The sequence below is a fragment of the Rattus norvegicus genome, chromosome X (assembly GCF_036323735.1).
Source record: "Rattus norvegicus strain BN/NHsdMcwi chromosome X, GRCr8, whole genome shotgun sequence".
NCBI lineage: Eukaryota > Metazoa > Chordata > Mammalia > Rodentia > Muridae > Rattus > Rattus norvegicus.
In genome coordinates this window covers 150859891-150872416 of record NC_086039.1, presented here as the reverse complement: position 1 = coordinate 150872416, position 12526 = coordinate 150859891, and positions in this window count along the sequence as shown.

Genomic DNA, 12526 nt, shown 5'->3' with positions numbered 1-12526 from the left:
TAATTCATTTCTTATAGGTAGACTGGTGAGAATCTAAATTTCAAAAATATATTTTGTTCGGGGAAACATAAAAACCTGATTTATATAGCCCGTATTGCTGGGTAAATGAAAAATTCACAAACTTAAAACCCACATGACTGATGTATAACAGTTGAAGGGATTCATGGGATACATCTGAGAATTCCTCTGGCTATTAGCTGAGGCCTTTTGAGAGCAGTGTGAGTAGGGCTCTGTTTGGACTGTGTGCTTGGGTCCTAACATCCCTACACATGAGCCAGAGGCTGGCATTTTTCTCTCCCAGAACACATTTCCATACTACTGCTTACATTACAGAGCAAATGAAGGGCCTGGGAATATACAATTGTGGCACTTTTGATTTGGGAACCATGCCTAAACAACACTTTTTTTAAAATCCTTTAGAGAAATTGTGTGGATCCTGGGGTGTGTAATGCAAACTAATCTCATTCTTTGTGCTGAGGCCAATAATCTGAAAGTGAGCCATTCTCTTAAAACAAATTAAAGATACTTGCTTCTGAAAGCAAAACTATTTTATTCATCCAGACAAGAATTGATAAAATAAGAAAGCTTGAATGATAAAAAGTGATCAAAGACAGATTGCTATGTGCAGCCTTGGGGAGGGGCTTCTGGGGGATGCTAGGGTGCTGTACAAGAAACTGAAGGTCTTCTGATAAATGCTTTCCTTGTGTCTTTACTACCTTTAAAATGCAAATGTTAGTGTGTAGAATAAAGCTGTGCTTGAGTAGTTTAAGGATCTAATAAGTTAAAGGTGTGTGACTCTCTTCAGTGTCTGCTTCACTGCCCCCTTATAGAGTAGCATTCAGCCAAGAAAAGCAAATGTTGTTCAAAGGACAAAATGGGTTGCTCTCTGCAAAGGCAGAACTAACCCAGTCTAGCACATTTTCTAAGTGTGATTGAATATGGCCTCTACCAGGAAATCTGGGTTTGAAATGCTTCCATTGGATCCTTCCTGAAAATTCAGGGGCTGAGCAGATATCTTCTTGGGACTTCGGTGCTAGGAGGTTTATATTCTAGCAAGAGGAAAACAAAACAATCTAGGGCAATACACCACCACAACCAAAGGATGTTGTTTGTTTCTAATTATTTGTGGAACTAAAACACATTCTAGAATAATATCTTGTGTTACTGCCTGTTTGAGAGACAGCAAAAGGCTTGTTTCTGACTCAGACTTTAGTTTCATGAATCATAAACATTTTACATCACTGACACTGACCTGGGCTTTAAGGAGAAAAGAGAGCTATAAATTTCTTTAACCTGGACTCAGGGCTCACTGATGGTTTGACTAGAATAATGAGCCATACATACCTACCTCACTGAGCATGTGTATCAGGGAAAGATATGAGATCTGTGTGGTTATAATTGAATCTACTGTGGTAGAAGTGGTTTCCTTGCCCACTGCCTCTACACTGGAAATATCACCTTCCCTCTCTGGAACCTGAGTTTTCCCATCTGTCCAAATGCCAGCCGAGGCAACACTGATGAACTAAGACTGTGCAAGTTACTAATACTAAGTAATTGGAAGAAATTAAAGTCATAGTAGATATGGCACACAATAACTACTTAAAATCAATTGATATTAATTCTTCAGCATGACAGAGAAAGCTGAATATGACTGCTATCTGACTGTCAGAGTATAGATTATAGTACAGTATATTCCTTAAAATAAATAGTTTACATAAAAGAAATAACAATCTAAGTACATGAATTACCCAATGAGTTTTGTTTAATTTTTTAATTGGTTATTTTATTTACATTTCAAATGTCATCTACCTTCCCAGTTTCCTCTCCAAAATCCTAAACCACCAACCAAAGAATACACATGGAGGGACCAATGGCTCCAGCTGCATCAAGGAGTTCTTTACATCATTTTGAAGTTTGTAGGTGCTCACAAAGTAAACTGTTGTAGAGCAAATGAAAAATCAGCCTATCTGGTTAAACTTGAATTTCAGACAAAGAATAATTTTCAATATAATTTTGCCCAAAATATTTCAAGGGGCAAAATTATACTAAATATACACTAAGCAGAACTATGTAGACATATTCAGAATGCTGTGAGCCTCCCTTTGATGCCTTCTAGGCACTGTTGATCTACCAAGTCAGATAAGAAATATAACGTGTTAGCACTCTTCAGTCAGCACTCTTTAGACTACTCAGGCCAGAAACTTTAGCTCTTTTTGTTCCCTCTTTCTCTCATGCCTTATACACAAAGTGGGCTCTACACTGAAAATATTTGTAGATAGAAAAGTTTCTGGCAAATATCTTGTCCTTAACTACAGTACTTTTATCCTGAATAAATAATGTAACATCCTCATTGGATTCCATGTTTGATTTTGCCCTCCAGCATGCACTACTACAAATGTCATAGTAATCTTTTGAGAAATGACATTACCAACAACCAACCATGCCATTTAGGCTACATCATAGTTACCATACTGTTCTATACAACACATTTTCTTTTATGATATCTACCTTAACGTAGGAGAGAGTAACCACAAGGGGAAAGTAGAAGTATTTGCCTTTTATTTATTTTCCACAGAACTTATAACTTCTTGGGACACAGCAGATACTCAGCAAATGCATACTCAAAGAAATGAATGAATAAATCAGATATGCCACGTACTAAGAAAAATGTGATACTGGCTTTTTGTATACATTTATTTCACATTGACATTCTGTACTTGCTGAAGTGAGACCATAAAGAGAATATGCTTCACCCTTGACTGTGAACCAGGAATTGGAGCAACACATATACTGCTTACAATATTCACAACAACTATACAAAGTACATGAAGGACAAAGATGACTAGTGCAAGATGGCGAACAGTAAAAGTGTCTAGAATAAAATGAAAGTAAAATTCATCTAACTTGAATGTTAATACAATTTCCAGAGAATATCTATTGCTGCAGCGTGTTTGTGGTTTTTATACTTTTACAAAGACTCTCTTGCATAAAAATCTACTACTGCTGAGTTGCATTTTTCTCTTTACTGAACTTAGATGAAATAATTTTCAGGTAGGTCATTGCCTAGTGATTGCAAGGTGATGCACAGTATCCTTTGTCCAACATTCCTCTTTCTTTACAAAGCCTTCCTCCCAGTAATTACCTTTCTTTCCTCAGCATATGAACTTAATGTTTTAGAGTCCACAATAAATTGTACAAATGATTTTGCCTTTGTCTGGCTATTACATTTGTAATAATGTGCTTCAAATTCATCCTAATTTTTACTGATAGGAATTCCTTTTTATGAGAGAATATTTCATTCTAGAGTTGTTCCTTGCTATCCATGGAGATCATTTCGACAACCCATGGAAATAAGCAAATTTGAAGGGACTCAAAACTTAATATAGAATTGTGCTCTTTTGTATATTAAGTATACTGCTATTGCTTGTCTTTTGTTCATGTTTAGTTTGATTAGCTTTAATTATACTTCAGAATAATGTTATAAAAACCATTAATTATATCATACTTTTGTCCTTTCTCATACAGTGTTTTGATCATGTTTTCTCCTCCCCCAGTTCTTCCTAGAGATTCCCCACTTTCTTAAACTCCCCATCTTTATGTTCTTTCCACATCTTTCTCTTTTAAAAAACAAATCAAACAAGAAATACACACAAAACAGCTCCCACAGAAACAGAAATTAAAATAAAGAACCAAAAACACCAATCAGACAAAAAAATGCCTAAACAAATGTTGCTTATGTGTAATGTCCTTCTACATCTCTTCTGATAAGTTTTGGGTTGAACTCTATTTTGTTAGTCATTAAAATGGCTACACTTGCTTGAATCTTAGGACCACTTTCTCGAAACATATTTTATCATCCTTTTACCCTATATACTTGATGGTACAATGTGTTTCTTGGATGAAGCAAAAGGATAGATCTGATTTTCTAATCCAGTATGTGTTTTTATTGGGAGAATAAAACCATTAATAGAATATTGTTACCAGGAAACAGTGTTGTTGTATGGATTTTCCCTGTTCTTCTGATTTATGTTCTAGGATTACTTGTTCCTTATTTCTTCTGTACTTATTTACAAAGATTCATTCATATTTTGTCTAAATACTCTGTTTTTACCATACTCTAACTGATTATAATGTGTGCTCTTTTTTTTTACTGTAGGAAATTGTTATTGTCAAATAACACCAGACTCGATGTACTTACAAGATAATATTTTTAGTTTCTATTGTCTTGCTCTTTGATCCATATCTGAGTTTTTCTATTTCAGACTTTCTCTATTCTTTGTGTGTTGCTCACTTCAAGCTTCAAAACATCCATAGTTCATCCAATAATTTGTATTAAAGAATATAATAAATATTTTATGTGTATGCATTTAGGTATCAAACACAGACTTACACATATAGAAAAATAAACACAACAACATAGGTAAATATGTATGTACAAAAAATGTACATGTTTATCTTTACCCTTAAAGAACACATAATTTATCAAAATACTAAATAAAATTTTTCACTAGTAGACAGACTTCTTCAATATATTACAAAATTTTATAGTAAAGTTAAAAGACCTCGGTTCAGTCTCTGAAACCCACATGATAGCAGGAGAGAACTAACTGGTCCAAGTTATATCCTGACCTTCATACATGTACCATGACATACATACATATGTATGTAGTAAATGAATGAATGAATAAATAAATAATAAATAAATAAATGTGCTCATTTAAAAAGTTGATGTTCTTTGTCACTGTATTTTCTTAGAATTTCTCCTGTCTAAAAGAAATACAGGGACAAAGAGTGTAGCAGAGACTGAAGGATAGGCCATCTAGAGACTGCCCCACTGGGGATCCATCCCATATGCAGACACCAAACTAAGACACTATTGCAGTGCCAAGAAGCTCTTGCTGACAGGAGCCTGATACAGCTTTCTCCTGAGAGGCTCTGTCAGAGCCTAACCAATATATAGGTGAGGACACTCGCAGACAACCATCACACTGAGAACAGGAACCCCAAAGGAGGAGTTAGGGTAAGGACTGAAGGAGTTGAAAGGGTTTGTAACCCCATAGAAAGAACACCAATACTAACCAACCAGACACCCCAGAGCTTCCAAAGTCTAATAAAGAATACACATGGCAGGACCTATGGCTCTGGCTGCATATTTACCAGAGGACATCCCTTTCTCACATCAGTGGGAGGGGAGAATCTTGGTTCTGTGAAGGATTGATGCCCCAGTGTAGGGGAATGCTAGGGTGGTGGGGTGAGAGTGGATAGGTGAGTTGGGGAGCACCCTTGTCGAGGCAAAGCGGGTAGGTAGTATGGAGGGTTTTCAGAGGAGAAACTGGGAAGGGGGATAACATTTGAAGTATAAATAAACAAAATAGCCAATAATTTTTTTTAAAAAAAGAAAAAAGAAAAACTTGATGCTGATGATTTTGTAGACATGTTTGTACAATTTAAATTATTAAATCTGGAATAACTAATCATTTATAATAATTATCATCTTTAATAAAAGTAACTCATTTCTTTACCCCAGACCCAAAAACCTAGAAGAAATATTTGAAATAGCTTTTTTTTTGTTTTCTGTGAACATTCATATCTGATTATGAGATTTTGCAGATTAAAATAAAAATATATGGCAGCACATATATGCACTGATTCTCACCAAAATCCTGCCTGGAGAGAGTTGAACCTCCAGTTCTCACTCCTAAGCCCACAGGTGAGATTCCAGTTTTGCTCCAATAACTGTCCAAAGAGGACCTACCTAGAGCGCACAGGGCACAGGAACCACGATGCAGCCTGGAAGACGATACTTCCTGTCTCCATTTGCTCCCAGAGCTAAGACTGTCCTACAACCTGCTATACACAAATCCTGCCTAGAGAGAGAGCTGGTCTCCCAGGAGTGCTCTCACTCCTGACCCCAAAGGTGAGACCCCACTTTCACTTCAGTAACTGTCCAAAGAGAAACCCACCAAAAGCACATAGGGCACAGGAACCACAGGGAACCCAGGGGCAGGATCTTTCCAGTCTCCATCTGCCCCCACAGCTAAGGCTGTTCCACAGCACTCTAGACCCAAAGCCTGCCTGCAAAAAGCTGGTCTCTCAGGAGTGCTCTTACTCCTAAGATCATTGGCTCACAGGCTCATAAGAGGGAAAAGACCCAGTAAGACCAACTAACATCAGAGGTAAGAAGATAGCTACAGGCAAGCTCAAGTACCTAAGCAACAGAAACAAGGAAAACTTGGCATCATCAGAATACAGTTCTCATACTGCAGCAAAACCTGGATATACCAACACACCAGAAAAGCAAGATTCTGCTTTAAAATCACATCCCATGATGATGATAAAGGACTATAAGAAGGACCTAAATAACTCGCTTAAAGAAATACAAGAGAACACAGGTAAACAAGTAGAAGCCGTTAAAGAGGAAACACAAAAATTCCTTAAAGAAGTACAGGAAAAAACAACCAAACAGTTGAAGGAATAAAAAAGATTATTAGCTAGGATCTAAAAATGGAAATAAAAACAATAAAGAAATCACAAAAAGAAACAACCCTGGGGGAAAAAAAAAAAACTAGGAAAGATATAAGCCTCACGAACAGAATACAAGATACAGAAGCAGGGTAGAAGATACCACAGAAAACATTGACAAACTAGTCAATGAAATTTTAAAATGCAAAAAACTCCTAACCCAAACATCCAGCAAATCTAGGACACAATGAGAAGATTCCCAATTTAAATGTCCTGTAAATATCTTCAAGAAAATTATAGAAGAAAATTCCCCTAAAGAAAGAGAAGCCGATAAACATACAAGAAACCTACAGATCTCCAAATAGACTGGACCAAAAAAGAAGTATCTCTTGTCACATGATACTCAAAACACCAAATGCACAAAATAAAGAAAGAATATTAAAAGCAGTAAGGGGAAAAGGTCAAGTAACATAAAGGCAGACCTATCAGAATCACACCAGACATCTCGCCAGAAACTATGAAGGCCAGAAGATCCTGGACAGATGTCATACAGACCCTAAGAGAACACAAATGCCAGCCCAGGTTACTGTATCCAGAAAAACTCTCAATTAACATAGATGGAGAAACCAAGATATTCCATGACAAAACCAAATTTACACAATATCCCTCTACAAATCCAGCCCTACAGAGGATGATAGGTGGAAAGCTCTAACACAAGGAGGGAAACTACACCTAAGATAAAGCAAGAAACTAATCTTTCAACACACCCAAAAGAGGATAGCCACACAAAATTTCACCTCTAGCAACAAAAATATAATCAAAAAACAATCACTATTTCTTAATCTCTCTCAACATCAATGGGTTCAATTCTTAGTAAAAATACATAGATTAACAGACTAGATACATAAGAGGAGGACCCAGCATTTTGGAAACAGACCTCGGTTTACAAAGGCAGACACTGCCTCAAAATAAAAGGCAGGAAAAAAATTTGCAAGCAATGGTCCCAAGAAACAAGCTGGAATACACATTCTAATATTGAATAAAATCGACTTTCAACCAAAAGTTATCAAAAAAGATAAAGAAAGACGCTTCATACTCATCAAAGTAAAAACCTACCAAGATGAAATCTCAATTCTGAATATCTATGCTTCAAATGCAAGGGCACTAACATTAATAAAAGAATTTCTACTAAAGCTCAAAGCATACATTGCACCTCAGACAATAGTAGTGGGAGACTTCAACATCTTTCTCTTATCAATGGACAGATCATAGAAACAGAAATAAAACAGAGACAGAAAAACTAACAGAAGTTATGAACCAAATGGATTTAACAGATATAGAACATTTCATCCTAAAACAAAAGAATATACCTTCTTCTCAGCACCTCATGGTACCTTCTCCAAAATTGACCACATAATCAGTCAAAAAACAGGACTCAACAAATACAAGAAATTAAAAAAAAAAAATCCCATGCATCCTCTCAGATCATGAAGGACCAATGCTGATTTTCAATAAAAAAAAAACTAACAAACAACAACAACAACATCAACAACAAAAAACCTCATAAATCCACATACACATGGAAGCTGAAAACGCTCTACTCAATGATAACTTGGTCAAGGAAGAAATAACAGAATTAAGGACTTTTTAGAATTTAATGAACATGAAGGCACAACATACCCAAACTTATGGGACACAATGAAAGCAGTGCTAAGAGGTAAATTCATAGCTCTGAGTGCCTCCACAAAAAAACAAACAAACAAACAAACAAACAAACAAAACAAAAACAAAAACAAAAAACAAAACGGAGAGACTTGACTGCATACCTGAAATCTCTAGAGCAAAAACAAGAAAGTACACCAAAGAGGAGTGTGGATAGCAGAAAATAATCAAACTCCCAGCTGAAATCCACCAAGTAGGAACAAAAAGACCTATGCAAAGAATCAACAACACCAGGATCTAGTACTTTGAGAAAAGTAACAACCTAGATAAACCCTTAGCCATACTAACCAAAGGGCACAGAAAGAGTATCCAATTAACAAAATCAGAAATAAAAAGAGAGACATAACAACAGAAGCTGAATAAATTAAAAAAAATCACATCCTACTATAAAAGCCTATATTCAACAAAGCTGGTAAATCTGGATGAAATGGACAATTTTTTATGCAGATACCAGGTACCAAAGTTAAAACCAAATCAGATAAACCATCTAATCAGTCCTATAACCCCTAACGAAAGAAGCAGTCATTAAGTCTCCCAACCAATAAACCAGGACCAGATTTGTTTAGCATAGAATTGTATCAGACCTTCAAAGAAGACCTAATAGCAATACTCTTCAAACTATTCAACAAAGTAGAAACAGAACTAATACTACCCAATCCATTCTTTGAAGCCACAATTATGCTTATACCTAAACCACACAAAGATGCAACAAATAAAGAGAACTTCAGACCAATTTTTCTTATGAATATCGATGCAAAAATACTCCATAAAATTCCCACAAACCAAATCCAAGAACACATCAAAATGATCATCTATCATGATCAAGTAGGCTTCATCCCAGGTATGTAGTGATGGTTCAATATACGGAAATCCATCAAAGTAGTCTACTTTATAAACAAACTCAAAGACAAAAACCACATGATAAAGTCATTAGATGCTGAGAATGCACTTGACAAAATTTACCTCCCCTTCATGATAAAAGCCTTTGAAAGATCAGTAATTCAATGCAAATACATAAACATAGTAAAACAATATACAGCAAACCAGTAGCCATCACCAAACTAAATGGAAAGAAACTTGAAACAATCCATCTAAAGTCAGAGATTGGACAAGTCTCTGTACGTACTCAATATAGTACTTGAAGCTCTAGCCAGAGCAATTAGAAAACAAAAAAGAGGTCAAAGGAATACAAATTGGATAGGAAGAAGTCAAAATTTCACTATTTGCAGATGATATGAGAGTATAATTAAGTGACCTGAAAAATTTCACCAGAAAACTCCTACAGCTGATAAAAATCTTCAGCATATTGCTGGATATAAAATTAGCTCAAACAAATCAGTAGTCTTCCTCTTCTCAAAGGATAAATAGGCTGAGAAAGAAATTAGGGAAATGGCTCACAATAGTCCCAAATACCTTAGTGTGACTCTAGCAAAAGAAATAGAGGTCTGTATTACAAGAACTTCAAGACCCTGAAGAAAGAAATCTAACATCATAGAAGATGGAAAAATCTCACTTGCTCATGGATTGGCAGAATTAGTATAGTAAATATGGCCATTTTGCCAAAAGTAATCTACAGATTCAATTAACCCCCCATCAACATTCCAAGCCAATTCTTCACAGAGTTAAAAAGAGAAACTTGCCAATTCATTTAGAATAACAAAAACCCCGGGATAGCAAAAATTATTCTGAACACTAAACAAACTTCTGTAGGAATCACCAACCCTGACCTCAAGTTGTACTACAGAGCAATAGTGATAAAAAAAAAAAACTGCATAGTTTTGGTACAGAGACAGGCAGGTAGATCAATGGAATAGAACCAAAGACCCAGAATGAACCTATACAACTATGGTCTCTTGATATTTGACAAAGGAACTAAAATCTTCCAGTGGAAAAACAATAGCATTTTCAAAAACTGGTGATGATTCCACTAGTAGTCAGCTTTTAGAAGAATGCATATCGATCAATTCTTATTTCCTTGTACAAAACTCAAGTCCAAGTAGATCAAGGACCTCCACATAAAACTAGATACACTGAAACTGATAGAAGAGAAAGTGGGGAAAAGCCTCAAACACATGGGCACAGGGGAAAATTTTCTCAACAGAGTACTAATGGCTTATGCTTTAAAATCAAGAATAAACAAATGGAACCTCAGGAAATTGGAAAGCTTCTGTAAGGCAAAGGATACTGTCATTAGGACAAAATGGCAACCAAGAGATTTTGAAAAGATCTTTATCAATCCTACATTGGATAGAGTGTTAATATCTAATATATTCAAAGAACTCAAGAAGTTAAATCCAGAGAACCAAATAAACCTATTTAAAAATGGGGAACAGAGATAAACAAAGAATTTTCCACTGAGGAATATCAAATGGCTGAGAAGCACCTAAAGAAATGTTCAACATTCTTAGCCAGGGAAATGCAAATCAAAAGGACTCTGAGCTTCCACCTTATACCAATCAGAATGACTAAAATCAAAAACTCAGGTGAAAGCCGATGCTGGCAATGATAGGGAACTCTCCTCCGTTGTTGGTGGGATTGCAAGCTGGTACAACCACTCTGGAAATCAGTTTGGAGTTTTCTCAGAAAATTGGACATAGTACTACCTGAGGAAGCAGCTATACCAACTCCTGTGCATATACCCGAAAAATTCTCCGAAATATAACAAGGACTCATGCTCTACTATGTTCATAGCAGCCTTATTTATAATAACCAGAAGCCATAAAGAACCTAGATGTCCTTTAACAGAGGAATGGATACAGAAAATGTGGCACATTTACACAATGGAGTACTACTAAGGTATTAAAAACAACGACTGTATGAAATTCTTAATCAAATGGATGGAACTAGAAAATATACTGATATTAGTGGATATTAGCTCAAAAGCTTGGACTACCCAAGACACAATTCACATACCATATTAAGATCAAGAAGATTGCAAAATATGGATGATTCCTTCTTAGAAGGGAGAACAAAATACTCATAAGAGGAAATATGGAGACAAAGAGTGGAGCAGACACTGAAAGAAAGGTCATCCAGAGGCTGCCCCACCGGGGCATCCATCCCATCTGCAGCCACCAAATTCAGTCTCTATTGCTGATGCCAAGAATTGCTTACTAACAGGAGCCTGATATGGAAGACTCCTGAGGGGGGGGCACAGGGGGCGGGGGGGGACAAAATGGAAGAATTAGAGAAAGGACTGAATGAGAGGAAGGGTTTTGCAATCCTATAGGAAAAACAATATCAACCAACCAGATGCCCCAGAGCTCCCAGGGACTAAATCACCAACCTCAGAATATACATGAGAGAACCCATGGCTACAGTTGCATATGTAGCAGAGGATTGCATTGTCTGGCCTCAATAGGAAAAGAATCTCTTGGTCTTGTGAAGGCTCTTTCCCCAGTGTAGTGGAAAACCAGGGTATTGGGGTGGGAGTGAGTGTGTGGGAGGGCGAATCATCCTCATAGAAGCAGGAGGAGGGGGGCTATGATAGTGGGGAACTGGGAAATTGAAATATAAATACATAAACTATCTAATAAAAATTAGAAAAACAAAGACACACAAAAATTAGTATATTCTTTTATTTCTTTAATCTGTAATGTTAAATTTATGTTTTGTATCAGGTATTTTCAACCTACATTTTAAGCTCTTAGACTATCATAAAATTAAACCTTTTAAACCGATACTGATTGCCATACATATGTATTCAATGTAATCTTGAATATGTAGGTTTTACATGTAAATGATAAATTTTAGCTCATGAAACTATTGTAGGAAATAGATAATATTTAAACTACAAAAATTTAACCCTAGTCATGAACAAATAAAATTATTACTCTAATAGAATTTTTAAGGGACAAAATAGTTTTATGAAGATTTTGAATTTTATTATGTCTTAGTTTATCTTGAAATGTAAAGATTTTGTAATTATCCTGTAACTATAGTAATAAAAGCTATTTTGTAAATATACTTTCCAGTGTCTACAAAAGGAAATACAATTTGATAACTTCCCATTGCTTTGTCTTACTTTTGGGAAAGCAAAAGAATATCTGTAGGGTATATGCATACAAGTGAAATGGTTTTGATCAGTTATGATTTACATTTATAATTGAGGAGAAATTAAAAAAATACTAAAACAAAGCCAGCTCTTGATGAATAAGACATTGTTGTTGGAATATAGTAACTAAACTTACTGTGCAACAAAAGGGAAGAAATTTACAAATGAAAAATATTTACCAACATACACAGACACACACACACACAGACACACACACACACACACACACACACACACACACACACACACACAGGGCCATACAGCTTACTTTGACATAACTTAGTTCCT